Source organism: Macaca thibetana, chromosome 5 (genome assembly GCF_024542745.1).
Source record: "Macaca thibetana thibetana isolate TM-01 chromosome 5, ASM2454274v1, whole genome shotgun sequence".
Taxonomy (NCBI): domain Eukaryota; kingdom Metazoa; phylum Chordata; class Mammalia; order Primates; family Cercopithecidae; genus Macaca; species Macaca thibetana.
Genome location: NC_065582.1, coordinates 123,423,168 through 123,451,047, shown reverse-complemented (window position 1 = coordinate 123,451,047; position 27,880 = coordinate 123,423,168). Strand labels below are relative to the sequence as shown.

At 39.8% G+C, this 27,880-nt stretch overlaps 1 protein-coding gene and 1 pseudogene across 8 annotated transcripts in view; one reads left to right on the top strand and one right to left on the bottom strand.

The window, feature by feature from the left end:
* The window catches only part of LOC126955019 (probable UDP-sugar transporter protein SLC35A4), a 33,700-nt pseudogene extending 7,500 nt beyond the window's left edge, over positions 1-26,200 (top strand).
* SLC4A4 (solute carrier family 4 member 4) overlaps positions 1-27,880 on the bottom strand; it is a 493,231-nt gene that overhangs the window by 246,127 nt on the left and 219,224 nt on the right. The gene's annotated exons all lie outside the window — the stretch shown is intronic.

Genomic DNA, 27,880 nt, shown 5'->3' with positions numbered 1-27,880 from the left:
AATTTCAGCCAGCAAGTAGTGATAAAAACTAGAGTTTACTCAGACATTTTTAAGAAATATCTGTACCACAGCTTTTTATCTTAAAAATGTAGAAAAATAATTTACCTGGGCTTTACATTACAAAAACGTCACATGGATTCAGTTCGTATCTGTAAGATACTTAGAATTCTTTAGAATATAAAGGTAGTACTCCTTGTATTCTATAATTTATTCTGTGGAGTTCTTTCCTAACTTCTGCCAAAGCAGTGGGTTAAAAAATTAAACCTAGGATTTCTGTCAGTGATGTAAATATGTATCCTTCTTTTTAAAATGCTGCTAAGCCATTCTCAAAGGGGTAGTCTCAATGATGGTACAGCAGTAAAATAAGTTTGGTCCATGAAATTCCATGTTTAAAAAATTATTGGCCCACAGCCTTTTTGGTCTGCTCCTTCTTTTATTAATTATCCCAATTATATTAATTGTAATTATATTAAGTATATTATTAATATTGTTTCAATATTCCAAGACTATCAGAGAGAAAAGTAAAATTCAAATCAATCATTGGTTTTTAGGAGCCTCAATGGTGGCCTAAACTAAGTAACTAAACTAATGATGAAACCAAACATTTTGACTTTTTCCAAATTTTACCTTCCATGATATCATTTTCCTTACTTAATCCAAGTTTGCATGGTATTCATGAGGCTTTGAGAAGAAATGGGTTCACAGAAACAGTAATCACCCAATTGCTCCATCTGCATATCGTAAGACTGCACTCCCCCTAATAAATTAACGTCCCAAGAATTTGCTGGGTCCCCAAGAGATGTTTCACACATATTGATACTTTTGGCTCCAGCCCTCTGTTGATGCCCTCCATCTGCACAAAAAAACACCTGGAAGGGGTACCACATCACAGACACCATCATCAGAGTCAAGCATGAAACTCTCAATACTCTGCCAAGGATGTCAGCTCCCAACGTTCCCAAGGAGGCAATACTTGGGATGCCAAAACAACACAGTAGTGAAAACAAAACCAGGAGACAAAGAAGTCTAGATGGACATAATGGATAACAGAAATTTTGGGGGTAAGTACAGAGTTCAGAACATTGTTCTGTCCTGATTGAGACCTAAATTATGTCTTTTGACACATATCACATGCCAGAGAATTTCCAGAAGAAAAGCTAAGTGAGGACTCAAAAAAGAGGAATTCATACAATCACATCCATTCACCCACATTTAACCACCAGGGCACATCTGCTTTGTTAAAATTACAAGGTACCCAGTGTCTTAAGTATCTAAATAATCATTACTTCTAGTTGCTGTGTTTAGCTTCTTGTAGTCTTTTGTTCAGATCAAATTACTTTCCCCAAAAACCCAGCTATACCCAGATCCTTCCTGTAGTAAATAAATTCTTTCTTGTTGCTTGTTTGTTTTTTCCAGTTATAAATAAGTTTCTTGCACTTGCAAGAACAGGCTTATTAATTTATATAATATGTATAGAAAAAAATACCAGACTAAATGTTACCAAACTAAAGAACTAAATGTAAACTCAATGTTAACAATTATTATCCTTAAGTGGAAGAATTACTGATGATTCTCATTTTCCTTGTTTTCTTTATGTGCAAGTTCTAAATTTTCTAAAATTAGCATTAATATCATATTTATAAGGAAAACAAGCCAATTAAGGCTTTTTAGTTGCTCAATTGAGAATAGTCATGTCAAATTAGTGCCACACACTTTCTTACAATATTTGAAACTGTAGAATCTCAATTATCTTTCTCAAAAAAATGTTCAACACAAACATAATCTTACAGCACTTGCCTTTACTGCTGTGTAGGGACTGGAATAGCCAGTTCTGAACCAGGACTGGCCATGGTTCTGAACGCTACTTAACTGAGAAGCCACAAAAGCTGAAAAATAATCCCATGGGCATAGAACAATGGGGATGAGGGTGAAGAGAATTTCATGCAAGTTGCATGGAAAGAAAGGACACTTTCTGTAAACAAATCAGAAAACACTGATTAATTGAAATGGTAAAGAATATGGCTACCCAGCAACCTTTCCCTGAAGGACCTAAAAGTTTCTTCTGCATGTTATAACCAACATTTCCAGTTACTTTTAATTTCTCACTCCCTACATCACTTCTCTCTCTTCTGCCAGAGCTGCCATGATAAGGTTTACATGATGAATCACTCTGCTTTAGAGTGAACACATCAGCATTTTCTCCAGGTTCAACTCAGACCAATTATCAGCACAATTTATACCCTGAGGTTTCTAAAGTCAGACTCAATTCTCATCAACATTAGGAAATCTTCAAGATTCCCAAAATAAACTCTACAGATTTGCTCTAGTGCAACTATTTTCTATACAGAGTAGCTAAATATATAGCTCCAATATTAGTGTCACAAGCGCCACACTAATGCTGCCATTAGATGCTTCCACATACAAAAGAAGACATTCTCCTTCCTGTAGACTCTCTGTCAAAATGCATAAGAATACAGAGGCACCGAACCTTAAAGAATCTTTAGGATTTCTGCTTCATCCCCACATTGCCAAAAAAAAATTCTACCCATATTACCTGGATAGCAATACTGAGAAATGTGGTTTAAAAATACAATTTCTTTTAAAATCGGGAAAGGAATGGAGGCCTCAAGGAAATGTTACATGAATTCCTGTTCTTTCCTATTTGAAAAAAGGTGACATTCCCCACAGATGTATTAACGCTCTAAAGATTTTGCTGGAACTCTGAATGTAATACAGAAATGTCAACAAGATTCTACAATAAGGTTTTCTTCTTTTCTGTCTTATTTAGATGTGTTCTGAGTTGAGGGTCCAAAATTAGTGGCAGTGATCCTCAACTTTTGTGAAGTTTAATTATATTCTCAGCAAAGAAAAAATAATTATAACAGATCCTCCAACACTTCCTACTTGACATCTATAGTTTCACTGTTCTCAGACAACATAATGCTTCATTTGCCTTGTGCTATGGTTTAGAAGTTTTTTCCATCCAAAGCTCATGTGGAAATTTAATTGCCATTGTGGCAGGATTGGGAGGTCAAACCTTGAAGAGGTGTTTACATCATGAGGGTTCTGCTCCCAGGAATAGACTAACACATTATCTGGGGAAAGGATTCACCCCCTCTTGCTCTCTTTTGCCTTCTTTGCCCCTCTGCTTTGTGATGCCTTCTGCCATGTTATGACACTCCAAGCAGGCCCTTCCCAGATGCCAGAACCTTGATGGCGGACTTCTCACCCTCCAGAATGATGAGCCAATAAATGTCTGATCTTTACAAATTACCAAGTCTGTGGTATTCTGTGGTAGGAGCACACAGCAGCACACCAGCAACATATGTCTACTGATCAGCAAAGACCTAAAAACCAGGCCAGAAACTGAAAGACCACTTGTAAAAACTGAGTTCAACTACTTGAGAAATGGCATATAAATGACAAGAGTCTAAATATAAACTCAAGTAAATGTTGATGCTGTTTCATTAAGCACCTTCCCAAATGACCAACAGAGATATACTAAATCCATTCTCAGTAAATAATAAAATGGAATCAGCTAAGGTTTTAGAGCCAACTTTTAGGGCAGAGGTTCATAATTTGTTATAGAAATAAACCTCCTTCTAAATTATTCATATCACTTAACTACACAAAGCTGATAGAAAACCTAAATTAGAGTAGGTACGTGGGTTCGCTAAGGATATTAATTTTCTATTAAAGTGTGCTACAAACAAAGCTCATGCATTCTACAGAGTAATATTGACAAAAGTAAAGAATTCACTCCCTTTGACACAATCTGTTTTTGCTATATTCTATCTCTACAACATTTCTTAATCCCTTATATTAGAACTCTATATATAACACTTCAAGGCATCTAGAGATAATCTCAGTTCATAGGGGTGAGGTAAGTAAGTGCCATTTCAAAAGAGATTGATTATTAACAGCATCCCGTTCAGAAAGAACAGTTAGAGAAAGTATTTATTCACTTCTAAGGCTTAGGGTAACATGTAAGGCTTGGCTATTCCTTAACTGGGTGAAGAATTTCCAATTAATTAACTATTGATCATAAAACTTAGAGTTCCTTTGCCTTCTCAAACAACCCCTTCTTTAGATCCATCAAGTATCAGCTTAAGCTAGTTTGGAAATACATTTGACTATTTATGACACTCTTTAAAACCTGCATAAGCTCAAATCTGGCTTTCTGAGGATCACATTGGTAAAATGCTTTAGCAACCTTGTAAAGTAGAGATTATGCATTCACCCGAAAATTGTCGACATCCCTCTGCCGCTTCTCTTTTGTGAGAAGGGCAGGAAAAAGCTTCAGCAAAGTGGGGTGTCTGAGATGCAGTTATAGAAATGTATAAAGAATGAGTCAGGGAACTCCTACAAATGCAATGGAAGTTGCTCTGGGCCTGATGAGCAAGATAAGCCAAAATCCACAAGAGGAGGCCACAGTGCAAATGCCATAGCAGCAAATTTCAATAGCAAATCCGAAGGGACCAGAAGGAAGACTCGAGGCCAAGTTGTCAACTTAAGACTGAAAAGCTAAGGTAAGCTGAGATAAAAGCAGCCCAGTGTTAATATGTAGGAGTCAAAGAACCTAAAGCTCAAGGCAGATATTAAATACGAATACCTAAGTTGTCTAGTAATATGAAAATAAATTAAAGAAATGCTGTTGCTTAAAAGTGGTATGGAAGGAGAAGGGATTGTTCCCAATAAGTTTGAGGAGACACATAAGATACTAAAGACCCTCCAATCCTTGCCAATACATTTGCAAAATTCCCCTAAGTAATCAGTGAAGTGTTTGCAGTAGTTGATTCCTACATCCTCAGAGAAAATGGATCTTTATTGCTTAGGGAGCATTCATTTCAAAAGATGGGATTCTGCAAATGCACTCCTATCTAGTGACAGCACAGGGAACTCACTTCATGAGATAATACAGTCCTGAGTCAACAGTAATCCCAGGTGGATTGATGGGATCAGAATTATAAGACCAGAATCTGGTGCTCAGCTTCAATTCTGACTGAGCAAGTCCCTTCTTCTCCCTCTGATTCAGCTTCCCCAACTTTTCGACATATAATAACAACAGGAAGAGTGAAGAGAATACTAAAGGTACATCCATGGCTGGAGGAATCAAAATTTGCTCTTCTGGCTTATAAAATTATATTCAGAAAGATCAGAGAATGCTATTATATTAAGCAATCTACTGATGTATTATTGATTCTGGCACTTTTGATCTCATCTTTTCTTTGAGAAGTAATACCAACAAATTTTCAATACAAAGATTGAAAAAACTGAATCTGACATTCTTAGAGGGAAAAAATAATGCTAAGCAATATTCTCACCTTTTATTTACCCTGTTATTTAGTCAAAGATGTATAGTGAGCACTAACTAGCAGTATTTAAATGCCAACTACCTAAAGAAGTTGCATAATGAATGAAGTTTTCAGTGAATTTCCCATCAATTGTGGCCAAGATAAATAAACCTCAGTGAAAGTAACCTAAAGAGGTAAAGGCATATAACCAACTCCAGAGATCTAAGTAAACCTGAAAATCCAATGGAAAAATAAAGCACGTGAATAGAATGAGGATTTCTACAGACAGAATGAAAAGAAAAAGTATGCACGATGGTTCACAGATAAAAAGAATATGTGGTGAAAGGAACTAAGCTATGCACAAGGGTAACTTACTGAAATGAATCTGGATATTTTATGTACAGAACAAGTTTTGATTCACAGGTCCTATTGACAATCATTTAAGTTTTCCTCTTCAAGCAGTAATCTGACTTAAAAACAAAACAGAATCAGCAATCCAAGAGACACCAATGAATATTAAACAACATTGGTTATCTCTGAGCTGCACCCAAAACACACATATTAAGATCGTTACAGCCTAAGATATGTCCAGCCACTCTCTACTCTTGCATAGCAGAGATGGTAGGAAGTGTAATTCTCCACTACAATAGAACAAAACTCATGTTAAAATAACATGTGTAAATCAGTCATTAACCATGTTCCTTTAAAAAAAAAACTTAATTTTTCAGAACAAGAACCTAAATATTTTTAAAGATTCCATTACTGGTTTACATAAAAATAAATTATAGTTAAATAAACTCCAAACTTCTGTCTTGTACACTCAAAGAAAAACTGGCCAATGCATAGTTCTTGTAACGTTATACTCACCTAATCCTACTTGAAAACACACTAAAGGCGCTGTTTAAGAGTTACCTGTGATGTCGGCTAAATGAATTCCCTAAATAGAACTCTGAAAGTCAGTTTCTAATCGAGTTTTTTTTTTTTTTTTTTGGTCACTAATGTAAAATATGCCTAAATATTAAAATTTATTCTTTAGTTATTAAATCAGCTGACACTAAGTTTTCTCCTACAGAGTGACACATCCACGCCATATAGATGTGTATGTCCAAGAATTCATTTCAAAAATGTCAACTGCAATTAAAATTGTTCTGAAACGTCTGCATGGTATGTCCTGACATGAATGACAATTGGTTAATTTGCCTATGAAATTAGCATGTTCTGAACTAAGTCAAAAAAATGTATCCTTTCACATGCTGAAATCAAGCTCACTTCAGAAGTGAGTTTCTCCTCTATCTTGAATCTATTACTATTTAAAATGAGCAGACTCTGAGAACAATAACTTGGCTTTCCAATCTTATTTAGAGTGTGTACAAACTGGTTTACACATCCACTGCAGTCTTTTCTTCCAAAACTTATACTTCTATTTTCCATTATCACAAGTTTTATTTTTCTTCTTTCAGTTCATCACCACTTGCAAGCCTCTTCAAAGGACAGTTATGAGGTTTATTGAAGAGAATCTTCACAGCTTGCTTTCTATTTTTTCCTGGCCAAGCAGTTTGGTAAGGACACTAGATTAGAAATATTACTTAATAAGAACATCTATTGATAAATAGCACTTATTGTGAACATATCTCTTTTAATCCTCAGAACATTCCCATAACCTAAGTATTATTTCTATATTCATATATGATATGTATTCAACGAGGTTATTACATACATTACCCAGATCACATATCTGGTAATGGGGAGATCTAGACTTAACAGTTATGTAGCTTTGTCTGACCATAAAGTCCATACTCTTCCTGCTATACTGTGCTTCCCCCATCATTTCTATTTCTACTGTATTTGTGAACATAGGGCACCCTTCTAAATCCCACTGTCCAAACAGGAGATTTCAAAAACATATCTAGCCATTGGTTTGAACTCTTTGAAAATGAGGCATGTCAAAATCTTGATAATAACAATGTTTGTTTTTCTTTTTAAAGTATCCAAGGACTACGTATTACCAAATACTTTGCAATGAGTGTTAAACTTTCCCTATACTAAGCTTGGGATTGAGCCATTATTCCTTTACTTTACGACAAGCCATCCCTTCTATTCCTTTTAATGTATTTTCCTCTGTTTTTAAATGGCTTTAAGAACTGTCTAAATTCATTCCAGAGCTCAAACAACTTAGCCTATAAATTTGTCAGTTCTAACTTTGGGAGTTATAGATCTGTTTAAGAGTCAGATGAAATGCATATAAACACACACAGGCAGAATTTTGTATGAAATTGATGTTAATGCTTTGGAAAATGATTTTCTTCACACTTGTCAAGCAACTTTCAAAAGAGATATTCATTTCAGGGAATAAACTCACCTCCTAGAGTTGCATGTGCCTAAGCTTCAAATGATGGGTGTACACTAGAAAAATAGGAATAAAATCATCTGACAGTACACACACACACACACACACACACACAACCCTGTTGCAGCCTTGTCTAGAGAACCTTATAAACACATGTGAGTTGGCCATACTGGTGCATGACTGTAGTCTCAGTTACTTGAGTGGCTGAGGCTGGAGGACTGCTTGAGCCCAGGAGTTCAAGTCCAGCCTGGGCAGTACAGCAAGATTCTATCTCTTTAAAAATAAATCATAGAATGAGATCATGTCCTTTGCAGGGACATGGATGGAGCTCGAAGCCATTATCCTTAGCAAACTAACACAGGAACAGAAACCCAAACACCGCATGTTCTCCCTTATAAGAAGGAGCTGGACAATGAGAACACATGGAACACAGGGAAGGAAACAACACACACTGGGGACTGTGGGGGCTGGAGGGAGGGAGAGCATCAAGATAAATAGCTAATACATGCAAGGTTTAATACCTACGTGATGGGTTGATAGGTGCAGCAAACTACTGTCGCACACATTTACCTATGTGACAAACTTGCACATTTGGCACATGTATCTGGAACTTTAAATTAAATTTTAAAAAATCATAATAAATAAATAAATAATTTTCAAAACCCACAGGTGAATTCTGTTTTTTAAAAAAAGGCCTGTACCACCAAGGGTACCAGGGGTCCCTAATCTCCACCATGGTGAAATATGTCAAACAGATGTTTACAGACACATCTCTTAGCAACCTATTCCATTCTAAAACATTTGCAGATCCACATTACAAATGCTTGCAGATAGAGTTATTTGTTAAGGTCCAGAATGTTCAGAGGTAGGATTTTCTTCTAAACTTCAAGTACAGCAAGATTTTTTTCAAAAGTAAGGCTGTTGGCAAATAAATTGAAGCCCAGAGGATGCCATTTTGTCAAAACAATCTGCAAACGTTTATTTTGCTGCCACAGTTCAGTTGAAACTAGTTCCTACTGAGATACTGACACTGCTATAATGTTGATTCATGCTTTTGTGGCTTCGAAAATTAATAACCGTAACTTTTGTTTTTTAAATGGTTCGGAATTGCCAGCAGTATGCGACCTCCAACTGGCTCTAAATAAAGCAGTTCATGATTTAAACTTGTTCTTAAAGGCAGAAATGCATCTTTCTTTGCAGCTTTGGATCGTAATTGGTTTCTTATGCAACAAAGTGAAGCTAGAGATTGTACCACTGTCACTATACCCAGGAAGTGGTGAAATGGAACTTCAGTTTCCCTCAGTGATGAACTCAAAAAACAAAGACTTAATGTCTATGCTATCTTCCATGTTACAAACCAATACTAGTATAATGTGTGTGTTCTTCAACACTTTAATCAGACGGAATAACTGAGGCATCCACCCGGCCTCAAAGTATCTCTGCAAAGCTCCATGCTTTGTCTTCAAAGACTTTCACATTTCATATTTAAAATTAATAGTTCTAGGTTTACCTTATTATAAAAATATTCCTTCCAAATATCCAAATAAAAGGGATGTTTCAGGTAAATATATTTATACTGTACTCAACCCCAGGAGTACTTAGAGCCCAGTCCGAGAATAAAGTCTTCTCTGCCTCTATTGAAAAAGGTCCACATCAGTGGCTGTACCATGGCTTGGCAATGGCTTGACCTGAATCCAAGTAAGTATGACCAACTCTTTTGAATCCTTCCAGTTTCTTACCATAATAAAGCTATGATTAAAAAAAGTAATCACTATTCAATGTCTTTTGTCTATTTTTTGTTTTCCTAGAGAACCCAACTCAAGCCAAAGTCCGTATATAGTTCAAAACAACTGTCCTCTAAACCTAGGTGGGCTGGAAACTATCAGGAGAGTAACTCTGGATAGGTCAGCTCTGTTTCTACGGGGTTTGCATCAGTTTCAGGTTTAATACTAATGGGCACAGAATAGAGGGAGAAACAAAGAATTCTGTGGGAAAGGAAGAAACCTAAAAGAAGTCAGCCAAATTTCCAGTCTTTCAAGATTCAGATAGTCATTTTTTGGCTTGATAATTTTATAAACTCCAAGAAAATCAAACATACTATTATTTAGTATTTCTAGCTTACCCAATCTCCCTTCAATAGCATAATAAGAGTTCCCTATGATATGGTATGCACTGCAGTCTGTAATTTTATCATGTTATTGATAAATTCACAACCTCTTTTTAAATTTTATTTTATTTTACTTTAAGTTCTAGGATACATGTGCTGAACGTCAGGTTTGTTACATTGGTGTACATATGCCACGGTGGTTTGCTGCACCTACCAACCCATCATCTAGGTTTTAAGCCCCACATGCATTAGGAATTTGTCCTAATGCTCTCCCTCCCCTTGCACCCCACCCCCTAAAAGGCCCCAGTGTGTGTTGTTCCCTTCCCTGCATCCATGTGTTCTCATTATTCAACTCCCACTTATGAGTGAAAACATTCAGTGTTTGGTTTTCTGTTCCTCTGTTAGTCTGCTGAGGATGATGGTTTCCAGCTTCATCCATGTCTCTGCAAAGGACATGAACTCATTACTTTTTATGGCTGCACAGTATTCCATGGTGGATATGTGCCACATTTTCTATATCCAGTCAATCATTGATGGTCATTTGGGTTGGTTCCAAGTCGTTGTATTGTAAACAGTGCTGCAATAAACATATGTGTGCATATGTCTTTATAATAAAATGATTTATAATTCTTTGGGTATACACCCAGTAATGGAATTGCTGGGTCAAATGGTATTTCTGGTTCTAGATCCTTGAAGAATCGCCATACTGTGTTCCACAATGGTTGAACTAATTTACACTCCACCAACAGTGTAAAAGCATTTCTATTTCTCCACATCCTCGTTAGCATCTGTTGTTTCCAAACTTTTTAATGATCACCATTCTAACTGGCGTGAGATGGTGTCTCATTGTGATTTCGATTTGCATTTCTCTAATGACCAGGGATGATGAGCTTTTTTCATATGTTTGTTGGCTGCATAAATGCCTTCTTTTGAGAAGTGTCTGTTCATATCCTTCGCCCACTTTTTGATGGTTTTTTTTTTTTTTTTTTTTTTTTTTTTAGTTCTTGTAAATTTGTTTAAGTTCCTTGTAGATTCTGGAAATTAGACCTTTGTCAGATGGATAGATGGCAAAAATTCTCTCCCATTATGTAGGATGCCTGTTCACTCTGGTGATAATTTATTTTGCTGTGCAGAAGCTCTTTAGTTTAGTTAGATCCCATTTATCAATTTTGGCTTCTGTTGCAATTGCTTTTAGTGTTTTAGTCATGAAGTCTTTGCTCATGCCTATGTCCTGAATGGTATTCCCTAGGTTTTCTTCTGGGATTTTTATGGTTTTAGGTTTTACATTTAAGTCTTTAATCCATTTGAGTTAATTTTTGTATAAGGTGTAAGGAAGGGGTGCAGTTTCTGTTTTCTGCATATGGCTAGTCAGTTTTCCCAGCACCATTTATTAAATAGAGAATCCTTTCCCCATTGCTTGTTTTTGTCAGGTCTGTCAAAGATCAGATGGTTGTAGATGTGTGGTGTTATTTCTGAGGTCTCTGTTCTGTTCCATTGGTCTATATATCTGTTTTGGTATCAGTAACATGTTTTTTTGGTTACTATAGATTTGTAGTATAGTTTGAAGTCAGGTAGCATGATGCCTCCAGCTTTGTTCTTTTTGCTTGGGATTTTCTTGGCTATACAGGATTTTTTGGTTCCATATGGAATCTAAAGTAGTTTTTTCTAATTCTGTAAAGATAGTCAATGGTGGTTTGATGGGGATAGCATCGAATCTATAAATTACTTTGGGCCATATGGCCATTTTCACGACATTGACTCTTCCCATCCATCAGCATAGAATGTTTTTCCATTTGTTTGTGTCCTCTCTCATTTCCTTGAGCAGTGGTTTGTAGCTCTCCTTGAAGAGGTCCTTCATGTCCCTTGTAAGTTGTATTCCTAGGTATTTTATTCTCTTTGTAGCGATTGTGAATGAAAGTTCACTTGTGATTTGGCTCTCTGTTTGTCTATTTTTGGTGTATGGGAATGTTTGTGATTTTTACATATCGATTTTGTATCCTGAGACTTTGCTGAAGTTCCTTATCAGCTTAAGGAGTTTCTGGGCTGAGACAATGGGGTTTTCTAAATATACAATCATGTCATCTGCAAATAGAGACAATTTGACTTCCTCTCTTCCTATTTGAATACGCTTTATTTCCTTCTCTTGCCTGATTGCCCTGGCCAGAAATTCTAACACTCTGTTGAGCAGGAGTGGTGAGAGAGGGCATCCTTGTCTTAAGCCAGTTTTCAAAGGGAATGCTTCCGGCTTTTGTCCATTCAGTATGATACTGGCTATGGGCTTATCATAAATAGCTCTTATGATTTTGATGTCCCATCGATACCTACTTTATTGAAAGTTTTCACTATGAAGGGATGTTGAATTTTATCAAAGGCCTTTTTTGCATCTATTGAGATAATCATGTGGTTTTTGTCATTGGTTCTGTTTATGTGATGGATTACATTCATTGATTTGCATATGTTGAACCAGCCTTGCATCCCAGGGATGAAGCCAGCTTGATCATGGTGGATGAGCTTTTTGATGTGCTGCTTGATTCGGTTTGCCAGTATTTTACTGAGGATTTTCACCTCAATGTTCACCAGGGATATTAGCCTGAAATTTTCTTTCCTTGCTGTGTCTCTGCCAAGTTTTTGAATCAGGATGACGTTGGCCTCATAAAATGAGTTAGGGAGGAGTCCCTCTTTTTCTACTGTTTGGAATAATTTCAGAAGGAATGGTACCAGCTCCTCCTAGTACCTCTGGTAGAATTCAGCTGTGAATCCACCAGATCCTGGGCTTTTTTTGGTTTGCAGGCTATTAATTACTGCCTCAATTTCAGAACCTGTTATTGCTCTATTCAGGGATTCAACTTCTTCCTGATTTAATCTTAGGAGAGTGTATGCGTCCAGGAATTTATCCATTTCTTCTAGATTTTCTAGTTTATTTGCTGGAGGTGTTTATACCATTCTCTGATGGTAGTTGGTATTTCTGTGGAATAAGTGGTGATATCCCCTTTACCAATTTTTATTGTGTCTATTTGATTCTTCTCTTTTTTTTTCATGAAATTATTTATTTATAGTGTATGGACAATGAACCACATTCAACTTTTCTAGTTAGACTCGGAGTTTTTAATGTACCTTCAAAGAGTTCAACTTCTTCATTTTACAGACAAGAAAATTAACCCCAGTTTGGGGATGTGACTTCCCTAAAGTCACATTTGTATTTCTATCCCTCAACAGTCTCATCCCAATCAATCTCCATACTTGCATAGGGCTTGAGTTCTCTCTCTCTCTCTCTCTTATTTTTTTTTTTTTTTTTTTTTTTTTTTTTTTTTTTTTTTTTTTTTTTTAGACAGAGTCTCACTCTTTCACCCAGGCTGGAGTGCAGTGGTGGGATCCCAGCTCACTGCAACCTCTGCCCTCCAGGCTCCAGCAATTTTCCTGTCTCAGCCTCCTGAGTAGCTGAGACCACAGGCACACACCACTAGGCCTGGCCAATCCTTGTATTTTTAGTAGAGATGGGTCAGGCTGGTCTCAAACTCCTGACCTCAGGTGATCCACCAACCTCAGCTTCCCAAAGTACTGGGACCACAGGCACGAGCCACTGCACCTGGCCACCAGGCTTGAGTTTTGTTTTTCTTTCCTTTTTTTTTTGAGATGGAATCTTGCTCTGTCGCCCAGTCTGGAGTGCAGTGGTGCAATCTCGGGTCAATGCGACCTCCGCCTCCCGAGTTGAAGCTATTCTCCTGCCTCAGCCTCCCAAGTAGCTGGGATAACAGGTGCCTGCCACCACACCTGGCTAATTCGGGCTTGAGTTTTCAAAGTGCATTGACATACATCTTGGTGTCTCAGGTTCTCCATGTACAAATTGGGGTTAATTATGGAAACTATGTCGTTCAAGACTACTGTGAGAATTAAATGAAATAGCCTCCAGTAAGCATTAACAATTGTTATTATCTTCTTAAATAAAAATTGTGGGAGGCCATTGTTTTCAACTGAGCTCCTGGACTAGGCCCAACAGAGCAAACCAAACCAGAATGGAGTCACTAGTTCCAGGTGCCCTGTAATCAAACTGAACTTTAAAATGAGCCAACTTTCCAAAAAATAAGATATTCACAGTGGCCAATCAGAAGGGACCCAGTTTATCTGAGCCAGTATGATAATGAAGTCCCCTCTATTCTAACCCTATAAGGAAAGTAACTTTGAAATGAATAATTTGCTGGGTGTGGTGGCTCACACCTGTAATCTCAGCACCCTGGGAGGCCAAGGTGGGAAGACTGTTTGAGCCCAGGAGTTCCAGACCAGCCCAGGCAATATAATGAGACCCTGTCTCTACAAAAAACTAAAAAACTAGCCGAGTGCAGTAATGCATGCCAGCAGTTCCAATTACTTACAAGACTGAGGTGGGAGGATCGCTTGAGCCCAGGAGGATGAGGCCGCAGCGAGCTGCCATCACACCACTGCACTCCAGCCTGGGCAACACAGTGAGACTCCATCATTAAAAATAAATAAATAAATAAAAATAAGTTAAAAAAAAATGAACAATCTACTTTTTGTTCTCTATTTTTTGCTTCTTCGCCACTTTTCTACCTATAAAACCAACCCTCTCTGCTCTGCTCATTGGAATTCCTTCTATTTTATGGATGGGATGGTGCCCAATTCATGAATCATTAATAAAAGCCATTTAGATTTTTTTCAACTCAACTTGTTGAAAGTTTGCTTTTCAACATCTTTATTGTAATAATTACTATCTTGTGGAATTTCCTCCACAGTCTTGGAAGGCAGGCTCTTTTCTTCTTTATTAGTCTGGCTAGCAGTCTATGTATTTTGTTAATCTTTTCAAAAAACCAGTTCCTGCATTCATTGATTTTTTGAATGGTTTTTCGTGTCTCTATCTCCTTCAGTTCTGCTCTGATCTTAGTTATTTCTTTTCTTCTGCTAGCTTTTAAATTTGTTTGCTCTTGCTTCTCTAGTTCTTTTAATTGTGATGCTAGGGTATCAATTTTAGATCTTTCCTGCTTTCTCCTTTGGGCATTTAGTGCTATAAATTTCCCTCTAAACACTGTGTTAGTTGTGTCCCAGAGATTCTGGTACATTTTGTCTTTGTTCTTATTGGTTTCAAAGAACTTATTTACTTCTGCCTTAATTTTGTTATTTACTCAAGTATTCATTCGGGAGCAGGTTGTTCAGTTTCCATGTACTTGTGTGGTTTTGAGTGAGTTTCTTAATCCTGAGTTCTAATTTGATTGCACTGTGGTCTAAGAGACTGTTTGTTTTGATTTCCACTGTTTTGCATTTGCTGAGGAGTATTTTACTTCCAATTACGTGATCAATTTTAGAGTAAGATGTATATTCTGTTGATTGGGGTGGAGAGTTTTGTAGATATCTACTAGGTCTGCTTGGTCCAGAGCTGAGTTCAAATCATGAATATCCTTGTCAATTTTCTGTCTCGTTGATCTAATATTGACAGTGGGGTATTAAAGTCTCCCACTATTATTGTGCAGGAGTCTAAGTCTCTTTTTAGTTCTCTAAGAACTTGTTTTTATAAATCTAGGTGTTCCTATATTGGGTGCATATACATTTAGGATAGTTAGCTCTTCTTGTTGCATTGATACCTTCACCATTATGTAATGCCCATCTTTGTCTTTTTTGATCTTTGTTGTCTTAAAGTCTGTTTTATCAGAGACTAGGATTGCAACTCCTGCGTTTTGTTTGTTTGTTTGCTTTTTGCTTTCCATTTGCTTGGTAAATATTCCTTCATTCCTTTATTTTGAGCCTATGTGTGGCTTTGAATGTGAGATGGGTCTCCTGAATACAGCACACCAATGGGTCTTGACTCTTTATCCAATTTGGCAATCTGTGCCTTTTAATTGGGGTACTTAGCCCATTTATATTTCAGGTTAATATTGTCATGTGTGAATTTGATCTTGTCATCGTGATGATAGCTGGTGATTTTGCACATTAGTTAATGCAGTTTCTTCATAGTGTCCCTGGTCTCTATATTTTGGTGTGTTTTTGCAGTGGCTAGTACCGATTTTTCCTATTCATATTTAGTGCTTTCTTCAGGAGCTCCTGTAAGGCAGGCCTGGTGGTGACAAAATCCCTCAGCATTTCTGAAAAGGATTTTATTTCTCCTTCCCTTATGAAACTTAGTTTGGCTGGATATGAAATTCTGGGTTGAAAATGCTTTTCTTTAAAAATATTGAATATTGGGCCCCACTCTCTTCTGGCTTGTAGGATTTCTGCAGAGAGATCTCCTGTTAGTCTGATAGGTTTCCTTTTGTAGGTAACCTGACCTTTCTCTGGCTGCCCTTAACATTCTTTTTTCCTTCATTTCAAGCTTGGAGAATCTGACGATTATGTGTCTTGGGGTTGCCCTTCTCAAGGAGTATCTTAGTGGTGTTCTTTGTATTTCCTGAATTTGAACGTTGGCGTGTCTTGCTATGTTGGGGAAGTTATCCTGGATAATTTCCTTAAGTATGTTTTCCAACTTGGTTCCATTCTCTCCATCACTTTCAGGGACCCCCTCAATCATAAGTTTGATCTTTTCACAGAGTCCCATATTTTTTGGAGGCTTTGTTCAATCCTTTTCATTCTTTTTTACCTAATCTTGTCTTCATGCTTTATTTCATTAATTTCATCTTGAATCTCTGATATCCTTTCTTCTGCTTGATCCATTTGGCTATTGATACTTGTATATGCTTCACGAAGTTCTCGTGCTGTGTTTTTCAGCTCCATCAGGTCATTTATGTTCTTTTCTAAACCGGATATTCTAGTTAGCAGTTCCTGTAACCCTTTGTCAAGGTTCTTAGCTTCCTTGCATTGGGTTAGAATACGCTCCTTTAGCTCAGAGGGGTTTGTCATCACCCACTTTCTGAAGCCTACTTCTGTCAATTCGTCAAACTCATTCTCTGTCTCGTTTTGTGCCCTTGCTGGAAAGGAGTTGTGATCATTTGGAGGAGAAGAGGCATTCTGGTTTTTGGAATTTGTAGCATTTGTGTGCTGATTTTTCCTCACCTTCATGGATTTATCTACCTTTGATCTTTGAGACTGATGACATTTGGATGGGGTTTCTGTGTGTGGGGGTCCTTTTTGTTGATGTTGATGTTATTGCTTTCTGTTTGTTAGTTTTTATTCCAACAGTCTGGCCCCTCTCCTGTAGGTCTGCTGGAGTTTGCTGGAGGTCCATTCCAGACCTTACTTGCCTGGATATTACCAGTGGAGTCTGCAGAACAGTGAAGATTCCTGCCTGCTCCTTCCTCCTGTATGAGGTGTCTGTCAACCCCTGTTGGGAGGTCTCTCCCAGTCAGGAGGCATGGGGATCAGGGACCCATGTGAGGAGGCAGTCTGTCCCTTAGCAGAGCTCGAGCACTGTGCTGGGAGAACCCTCCTTGTCAGGATCTGCTGCTCTCTTCAGAGCCAGCAGGCAGGAATGTTTAGGTCCACTGAAGCTGCACCCACAGCTGCCCCTTCTCCCAGGTGCTCTGTCCCAGGGAGATGGGAGTTTTATTTGTTTTATTTATAAGCCCCTGACTGGGGCTCTTGCCTTTCTTTCAGAGATGCCCTGCCCAGTGAAAAGGAATCTAGAAAGGCAGTCTGGCCACAGCCACTTTGCCGTGCTGTGTTGAGTTACTTCCAGTCCTTAGCATGGTCAGGCGAAAGCCACCTACTCAAGCCTCAGTAATGGTGGATACCCCTCCCTCCACCAAAGTTGAGTGTCCCAGGTCGACTGCAGACTGCTATGCTGGCAGCAAGAATTTCAAGCCAGTAGTTCGTAGCTTGCTGGGCTCCATGGGAGTAGGATCCACTGCGCAAGATCACTTGGCTCCCTGGCTTCAGCCCCCTTTCCAGGGGGAGAGAACGGTTTTCTCTCACTGGGGTTCCAGGCACCACTGGGGTTCCAGGCACCAGTGGGGTATGAAACAAAAAAACTCCTGCAGTTGGCCTGGCATCTGCTCAAACACCCGCCCAGTTTTGTGCTTGAAACCCAGAGCCCTGGTGGTGTAGGCACATGAGGGAATATCCTGGTCTGCAGATGGCAAAAACCATGGGAGAAGCGTAGTATCTGGGCCAGATAGCACAGCCCCTCATGGCTTTCCTTGGCTAGAGGAGGGAGTCCCCCAGCTTCCTGGGTGAGGCGACACCCTCCTCTGCTTCTGCTCACCCTCCATAGGCTGCATCCACTGTCTAACCAGTCCCAGTGAGATGAACCAGGTACCTCAGTTGGAAGTTCAGCAATCACCCGCCTTCTGCATTGGTCTCGGGGAGCTGCAGACCAAAACTGTTCCTATTTGGCCATTTTGCCAGATCCCCATAAATGCTTAATGACTATCTATTATGTGCCAGTAACTGTGCACACTATAGTGCTCCAGATGGGCTTACATCCCAAAAGGGAAACATCCACATGTAACGAGATCATTACAGTAATTGTGTTTTGATTTATTCATTTGTCAATAAACATTTACTAAACAACTACTATGTATATTGAGCCCCTACTAGGCACTGTGTTAGGGTCTATCACAGAATAATGTGGTATATGATTTTTTTTTCTCAAAGCACTTTGGAAGACTACATGTATAGACTTCAATTGGCTTGAGCATATAGCATGAAAATGTGGCAAGAGAAGAGAACGAAGACTATAAAAGTACATAGTAGATAAATCGTGAATGGCCCTATATACTTTGATAAGGCATTTAGACTTTATCCCAGCATATGAATAGAAAAGTATTGAGGGTTGCGGGCAGGGAGTGGCACAATCAGGTGTGTGTTTTAGAAGGCTATCTAGGGCAGTGCCATAGTTGGGGCAGTGCGGGAGGGAGGGTATTCAGCAGTTCTTTCCACACCTATCAAGTTATGATTAGTAGTTGTGGGCACCTATACAAGCTGACTGCTCTTTTCATCTTGACACCTTTGGTTTTTATTGATTCCACACACCTTGAGAATACTTATGTTGGCTATAATCCACGGCAGGCAACCTTGTTTCAAAGGTGTACTCAACATTTCTTTTGCAACTCTGCTGATAAATGTACTGCTTCCATTTATCAGACAACATCTGATAAGATTACCATATTTTCACCCATACTCTCTATCTAAACTAATTTGTAGCAAATCTAACTATAGCATTTCCTGCCATAACCCAATCAATGATGGTGGTGCTGCTGCTGTTGACAATTTAACAAGGCAATCAAAAATCACAGACTTCCATTTCCTCAGCTAGTCTCATTCTATATTCACCATGATTAACCCTTGGTAACCAGTTATACTGAAGAATCTTTAAGAGCTTTTTCCAATTGTTGAACGCAAAATCGAAAGCAAGCTTTTAACCAGACAACACCTGAGCAGTGTTTTCCAACCAGGTCTCATTGGCAGATTCACCTGAAATAATTAAAAACACAGATTACCAGGTTTGAGTCTCAGTGAGGCAGGGGGTGAGGGGTGAAATCAGAAATGTGTATAAAATGCATGTGTATAAAATGCCCTAGGTGAGGTTATGAATTAGGCTAACTTGGTAAACCCTAGATGGAAGCTACTCTAATAAGTTCCTTATAATTAAAGCAGCATTAAGCACATATTTTTCTTTTAAGTACTTTAATGAAACTTAGGCAATCACTTTAAGTAATTGCCACCCATTTGATGTTTACTGAAACAGTTTACAACTAATTCATATGCCATTTTCTAAATGCTTCAGGCTTACTTGGCTTTCCTACCACGCATTAAACAGTTTGTTAACTATTAATAAAGAGTAAAGAAAAATCAGAAACCAGAGGTCATTTTAACAGTTAAAAGGGCCACTGAGAAGCATGACTTATAATTAGCAAAATACATGTGAGCTCCTTGTGGCATTAACTAGGACCTTATGATCCATGCTTTAAAGCAAGAGCAGGTGAAGAAAAAGCAACATCTTTCCTAAAATAAGTCACCTTTTCTTTTTGACCACTGTCAATCAGAAAAATTCTATTTTTGCAGGTAACTGAGTATTTGTGAAGTGGAACTCTAATAAATGAACTCAGTGCAAAATGTATCAAAATGAAAAATAAAAATTGCTAACATTCATTATGCAATTACTATTCTTAGTGCTTAGTCCCCATTCAAAGTTCTTTGCATTTAATTTTTTCCATTTAATAATGCTAGGTATTATTATCTTTTTTTTTTTTTTTTTTTTTTTTTTTGAGACGGAGTCTTGCTTTGTTGCCAAACTGAGTTTAGGGGCGCGATCTCAGCTCACTGCAACCCCCGCTTCCTAGGTTCAAGCGATTCTCCTGCTTCAGCCTCCCGAGTAGCTGGGACTACAGGCGCGAGTGCCACTACGCCCGGCTAATTTTTGTATTTTTAGTAGAGACGGGGTTTCACCATGTTGGCCAGGACGGTCTCAATCTCTTGACCTCATGATCCGCCTGCCTCGGCCTCCCAAAGTGCTGGGATTATAGGTGTGAGCCACCGTACCCAGCCTATTATCCCATTTTATAGATAAGGAAACAGAGGCACAGAAAGCTTAGTAACTGCTCAAGGTCAGACAGCTAACAAATAGCAGACAGAAACTGAAACCAGGAAGTCTGACTTCGGAGCCTATGCTCTTAACCACCCTGGTGTACTGTCACTAAGAGAATTAGGGACTTGAACCGAGTCCCTGTGGAGCTCCCTCAAGAGGTAGAGGAGCTGTAACAAGAAACACAGGAAGGAATGGATGTTGGAAACAAGTCCGCCTTGCAAATCAGTATCCAATTCACTACTGAGTGCCTACTATGTGTTGGGCATGGCACTCAATGCTTTAGGAAATATTACTATAAAGATGAATAATGCAGAGTCCCTTCTCATCTTCATTGCTTCTTCAATTGTCACCTCTTCCATAAAGCCTCCCCTGGCTCTGAACACCACAATACCACTTTTCACACTGCATTACAAAGTCTTCATACGTCTGTCTCTCCTCCCATTAGGCTGTTCTTTGGCCCATGACGGGAACAGATGCCACATGTTAGCTCCTTTTCCAGTTCCTAGATTCCTCGTACAGTGTGCCTGGACACACTGCTGTCTCTCTGTAGATGTTTTATGAATGCATGAACGGATGACACACAGAGGACATGGAAGTGAAATAACATGCTCTGAGATTCACAGTGTGCTAGTGGTAAAGACGGGGAAAGGTTTTGCATATCCCAGCTCTACTCCAAAGTTCTGTCTAATATAACACATGCACCACACTAGTATCTTTTGCTAAAACTGCATGATTTAACATTTTAGCATACATTATGAAAAAAATGCTCACATTTCATCTTTATGCTTCATCTCTCATTTAACATGCTAAACCCTTATAAGCAGGTGCCATTGCATACCTCACTTACTGTGTCAGGCCATGCTAAAGGGATACTTGCAATTGAATCTTTAGAATAGAACAGACCTCTTAAGTAGCTCAATCTAAAAATGAAGGTTTAGGTAGATCAAGTCACTTGCCAAAGGCTACACTGCTAGTAAGAGACAGAACTGGAACTTAAATCTAACTCAAAATCCCACACTAGTAATAATTGTGCTATTTTTGTGCATTCAAAGATCCATGTCCCAACTTCACCTACTAGTTATGTGACCTTGGAAAAATTATTTAACTCTTCTGAGCCTCATTTTTATCATCTTTGAGGCAAGTAATTGAGAACTCACAGAAATGATATAAGGGTTAAATGAGCTCATGAATGTAAAGTGTCAGTCACACAGTAGGTATTCAACAGATATGTATTGATAATCCCATCAAATAAGATTCTGCCCAGTAATTGAGCACATTTGTTAACAATTGATTTAGATCATATAACTTCTATCAATTGCGGTGCTATAAAAACAACTATGCTGGAATTTATTTCCCAACTAAAGAGTTCCAAGTTGTCCACAAAATTAAAATTTTATCAAAGTAAGGTTCTGCAGTAAATACAGACAGCTATAGGTTAAGACGCTTCTAAGACAACTTTTCCTATCTCTTTTTAATCAGTAAAGAGTCTAAAATACAAGGTCAAAACCTTGCCCAAGGCTGAATCAGTCATTTAGAATCTGGACCCAGAATCTGGTCACATGTTCTCACTTAATCATAGCTGTCTCGCTTCCACACTAAGGTATAGTTCCTTTTATAATGGCAATTCTGTGATGATTAATTTTATATGTCAACTTGACTGGGCTAAGGAATGCCCAGATAGCTGGTAAAACATTATTCTAGGTTTGCCTCTTCTGAAAGAGATCAGCATTTGAATCAGTAGACTATGTAAAGAAGGTTGCCCAACCAATGAGCTTGGACATCATCCAATTTGTTGAGGGACAAAATCAAACAAAAAGATGGAGGAAAGGTGAATTCACCTTTGTGTTTAAGCTGGGGCATGCATCTTCTCCTGTTCTGAAACATCGGCGCTCCTGGTTCTTGGGCTTTCAGACTCAGACCAGGACATTGGCCCACCAATTCACAGGCTTTTGGATTCAGAATGAATTACACCACTGGCTTTCCCTGGTCTCAAGCTTGCAGACAGCAGATGGTGGGACTTCTTGGCCTCCCTAATTACAACAGCCAATTCCTATGATAAATATATATACACACGTATATCTCCATACATCCTCTTGGTTCTGCTTCTCTGGAGAACCCTAATACAACTTACCATATGAAGCAGAGTTTCTACCCAGTAAAGGAAGAATTCAGAAGATCTAATTTCACATTCAGCCTCTGCCACATACTAGCTCTGTGAATCAGGCCCAAGTTTCTTCATTGATGGAATGGGAATGAAATAGCTTTTTCAAATAATTATTATGGGGATTAAATAAGACAACGCATAAGAATAGGCCTAGCACAGAATCAAGAATATAACAGGCATTCAATAGATGTTGATGAAACTGAATCTGGGGTTTTCAAGATGCAGACAAGTGTCCGTGTCTTTATTGGAAGTACTTAAAATACAGAGAAGAAAGGCAGGACAGAAGGAGGCAGGGAGGGGAAAAAGGAAAAAATGGAGGGAGGAGAAGAAGAAAGGGAAGTAGAAGAAGAAGAGGAAGGGAAGAAAAAGAGATTTGAAAAACACCTATCAGGATGCTATAGCTGCAATTCTGTTTAGAAGGAGCAGGAATACTTCAAAGTCTATGATTTTGATCCTGAATTACAATGTAAAATTACGGCCTCCCATCTTATTCTTTCTGCTAATCCTAACAGAAACTGTGATTCCTGAGGAGCTCATCAAAAACTGAAACAGAGTAGTCATGAAGAGATTCATCTGTGTAGACTGGAAGAGTTGTTTTTCAAGAGGAGGTCCATTAGCAAGACACCAGAAGATTAAAAGTGCCTTTAAGCATGAACAACAAAGAATCTGCAAACATTCTTGACAGAGAGACAGGGATATGTGTGAAATGCTAATAGGCATACTGATTTGCTGTGAAATAAACCTTACAACTGTGCAAATGCCATTTGGGCTACATTTTATTATAGATGACCAATCTGCTTTTCTTTACTCACAAGGAAGCATTACATGAGTTATCAATAAACGTCTCCACCTCCTTTTTTACCATTTATCTCTCCCTCCCTTGCCCAGCTAAATCCTCAGATTTGTATCTGTAATGTGCCTCACCTTACAAGCTGTATGACTTAAGATCACTACCACATTCGCAGAAGAGATTAAAGCAGAGGAAAATGATGTCTGATGGAAATTACTTTACGGAGAGAAAAAGACTAGCACCGCCTGATTTTTATACTTTCCTTAATGGCAGATGGTAAGCTCCATTTATAATAGAACATTGTAAACATCAGAAAAAAAGTGATTACTACAAAAAGTGAAAAAGTCTAAGGAAACATAAAGGAGCTTGAAAAACAATCTATCTAAAATCCATTTACCAAAATCTATACTTGGGTAGAGTATAGACTTTGATGTTTTCCATCCCCAAAATACCCTATTTTGGCCTAACATGACATTATCCTCTTTTCCTATATGGTTGCCAAATTCCAATTTTAGATGTGTTACCTAAGAGTTACACATTGAAGGCTGGGGCATCATTGCCCTTGAAGGTCACCGCTGAAGTGATGTGTGTCTAGATGCGTGTCCCATCTAGAAACAGGCTGTCAAAAACTACACATTCAAGACCGAGTGCCTCTCTTCCAGAATCACAGCATACCAGGAGTCAACACTGCAGGTAGTGCACACCGAAGAGAATGAGCCATAGGCAACCCCATTAGGTTCAAGATTTACAGCCCATTTCCATACATCCCCTTTGCAACACAGTTTGCTGCCTTATACTTTCAAAGGTAATTTTCATTGATAAGGGATATCCGTTACCTTCATACTCTGTGGAAGTAGGCAAAGAATCATTGTGACCATAGAGAAAAATCAGAGTCACAGAATTTTAGGTCTGGAAGGGACCTTTTAGGTTATATAGAAATATGATTTTATAAAAAAGAAGACAGAGGTTCAGAGACATTAAGGGACTTGTCCAGGCTCGCAAGTTACTAGCAGAATCAAGATTTTTAAAAAATCATTATTCTCAGTGCATTACTCTTTCTACCACTTAAGCATACTTTATCAATAGCCTGATTGTTTCTGAAATTTTACAATACTTCGTTTGCTAAGACTGAAAAAAAAAACATCTCTATTTCCAAAGCTCAGAAGACTAAATATACAGCCTCAGATTCATATATGTACCTCCTCCCCATTTCTACAATTATCAATGTCCTTCCTACTTTGCAACTGAAATAAAATAACATCCTACTAAGCTATGCCATCTTTTGCAATGCACCAAACATCAAATATACAGAACAAAACTAAGACTGTCTTACTTTTGACTTATAGAAAGTGCTCTTCAGAAGTTTGGCGGGGAAGGTGACAGATGACAAGGATTCTCTGCCTAAGCTTAAGGACCTGGCATTTCTCAAGAACCAGCTGGAGCGCCTGCAGTGGCACATGGAAGACAAAGTCAACAGCAAAGCAGGCCGGGATGGCTCGCTATTGTCCTCCCCATTCCTCAAGGGATTCCTGGCTGGCTGTGGTGGCCAAACTGAAGGCAACAGTAGTATTGGGCTTTGCAAGGGGCACCTACGCTGACAATCTATGCAGCTCAGACTATGCTGTGCCAAACGTGGAGATGACATTGAAAGACTGACTATTTGCAGTCACTATGCAAGGGCCCGAATAGCTCTAGATGCAATGAGGGAGGCAGAATAAGGAGCTGGGGCCTGAAGGTAGAGACACTATCTGGCTTCCCTGGCTGTCATCCATTTGTTTCTCCAACTTTCATGCTGCCTTTATCCTTGCCTCCCTTCCTGCAGAGTGTGCACAGTGGCTTGTCAGCCTGCACCCTGGATTCCTTCTTCCCTCCCCTAACTCCGTCAGACTGGCCCCAAGACTGTGGCTTCAAGGGCCACCAGTCCCTTACTTTTCAAGCCTTGGCAAATGACTCTGATCTTCAGTATCCTCTCTGGCAATGCTCCATGGCTCCTCCTACTGGGAGCTGGCTCCATAACTTGATTTCCCCTAAATGTGTTGCAATCCCACTCCCCTTGCTAACTACATGGGCCACCCAAGGTCTGGGGTGGGTATGAGTGTACTGGACATTGATGCTACTCCTATCCACTGCCACGTATGGTGTCCATCCCCCATGCTGGCACTGTGCCACGGGGACAGCCAGGTGCCCGGAATTCCAGCCCTCCTCAGCTGTGGAGCTGAGTTGACCAAACTACTGTTAAGCACTTTCTCCCTTATAGTGAGCTGGCAAGCATGGCTGTAAGGGGCCCCCACTCTGGCACTAAGCTGCTCTCTTCACACTATCAGCCCTGATCTGTGGCACAAACAACAACCTGGTGATCTATCTTCAGCCTGACATGGACCCCGGCACCTATCAGGTGCTGAGCAATCTCAAGATTGGAAGCGGGCCCTGTTCCACTGTCTCTGCCTCCAGCACTGCTTCTCTGCACCTCAGGGGTTAGCATTACTGCTGCTGATGGCTGCGGGGGCCTGCTATCCACCAGACGGCCCGTAAGACCTTGAGAACACCCTTCCTGGGCCCCCTCCAGAAGCTGCTGCCAGCCCCATGCCCCTACATATCACTCCGCTGGGCCTGCTGCTCCTCATCCTGGACTGCCTCATTTCAGGTCTGTCGTCGCTGCATACAGAGCTGCTCATGAAGAGACGGCAGCTGCCCCTGGCACTTTAGAATGTCTGCCTCTAGACATTCTAAATGTCTTTGGTGTGCTCCTGAATCTAGATCTGCATCCGCTGGTGGCCCCGGCCCAGGCCTCCTGGAAGGCTTGTCAGCATGAGCAGAACTTGTGGTGCTGAGCTAGGGCTAAACGGACTGCTCATGTCCACTGTCATGAAGCACGGCAGCAGCATCACATGCCTCTTGGTTGTGTCCTGCTCGCTGGTGGTCCACACCATGATCTCAGCAGTCCTGCTGCGGCTGCAGCTCACAGCCACCCTCTTCCTGGCCACGTTGCTCATCATCAGCCTGGCTGCGTGCCCATACTATGGCAGCCGCTAGTCCCTGACCTCCTTCACCCTGACTCCAGACCCTGCAGATTGGGTGCCACCATCAGAGCCCCCTCCCAGGCCTCCTTTCACTTCCCTCAGCAGTCTAGTAACAACTGCCTTGTGAGAAAAGCTGGAGAAGTGAGAGCACTCAGATCTTTCTCTGGAGATGGGCAGATGAAGGGGTAGCCCTAGGAGACATGAAAAATGGGTTTGATTAAGGAAATTCTTATCATCCGCCTGCCCTCTCATCAAGTTCTTCCAGACTAAAGAATTAAGATAACATCAATACCTGGGTCTGAGAAATGATACTATCCCTGCCTCATCCTGCATGAAAGCAGTTGATCAAAATGGGGTGTGTGCAACAAGTGGCTTTCCTTGCCTACTTTGGTCACCCCAGCAGAGCCACTGCCCCCACGCCCTCTGGCTGGCTGTTCCAGCCCAACCATGGTGCATGACTTTCCCATAAGGGGCATTCAACCTCCCACTGTCACGCACGAAGGCCCAACTGCATAAATTACACAACCATTACCCCAGCCACTCTGACAATCTCCCCCAGTTCCAGCAATGCCTACAGACATGCCCCCTGCCCTCTCCACAGTGCTGGCTCCCTACACCTAGCCTTTGTTCTAGAAACCCAGAGAGGGTTGGAGTTTGACTCATCTCAGGGAATGTTGGCCCTGGGCCCTGGCTTAAACCTACACTCCTGACCTCTCTGATCATCCTAAAAGCCATCTTGAAGACCACAGCCTACTCGAAGTCTTGTAGGAGGTACCATGCTTCTTATTCTGGGTCCTGTCCAGGCCAAGCAGTCTCCTAGCTCCTAACAGCCTGGGGAACCTCTATACAGAGCAACCTGAGACCAGATACAGGTCTCTCAATCAATGCCTGACCAGGTACCTGTAGCTCAATCAATGTGTCTTCAATTACATAAGTGTAAGTTCTTAATAAAGAGTTCTAGGGTATACAGTGGTTCCTACAACTACACACACAAAAAAAGTGCTATTCATTTCCTTAGCACCTGTCTCCAAAGTCCCTGTTTCCTATGGCGTAAACAATAGAAAGACTGGTCAGTAGCCAACTGGCTGAAGTCATACATCCTTCACACCACTTTTCTACCTCATGGACAGCAAAAATGAGAGTCTCTTAACTCAGCTTATTCAATAATTCATTCAAACTCAAGATAAAACTTTTCTCTGAAAATATAAATGAGGCTCACATTATGAACACCTAGAGGTGTTAGACATTCTCCTTCAGAAAAGATGTTATGAAAATAAACATAATAGCTAGACTAATAAATAAAAGTTGCTAAGATTTCTCTAAAGTTGAACCCTACAGAACATTTTCAGCTAAAGAGTTAAAGGAGTTTTCAATGGAAAGAGTGAGCACATAAACTGAAGATAGAGCCAAGTAATGAAATGAAACTGGCCACTCATCTATGAGGCCAGAAGAATGAAAACCAAGTCCCATCTCATCATCAGAAACCCTTCTCCAAACTAGGAAGCACAGAACCTACCCATATCTGAACCTGAACTACTTCCTGTTGATACTTTCTAACCTAGAGATGGCCCCAGCATCCAACTGATAAACATTTTCCAGGATGTGAAACTTGTCATAGGAAAACTGAATCTCTTTTCCTGTGTTGTTGACTGTGTAAGCAAAGGACTCTCACTGTTGCCAGAAGAGCTAGATA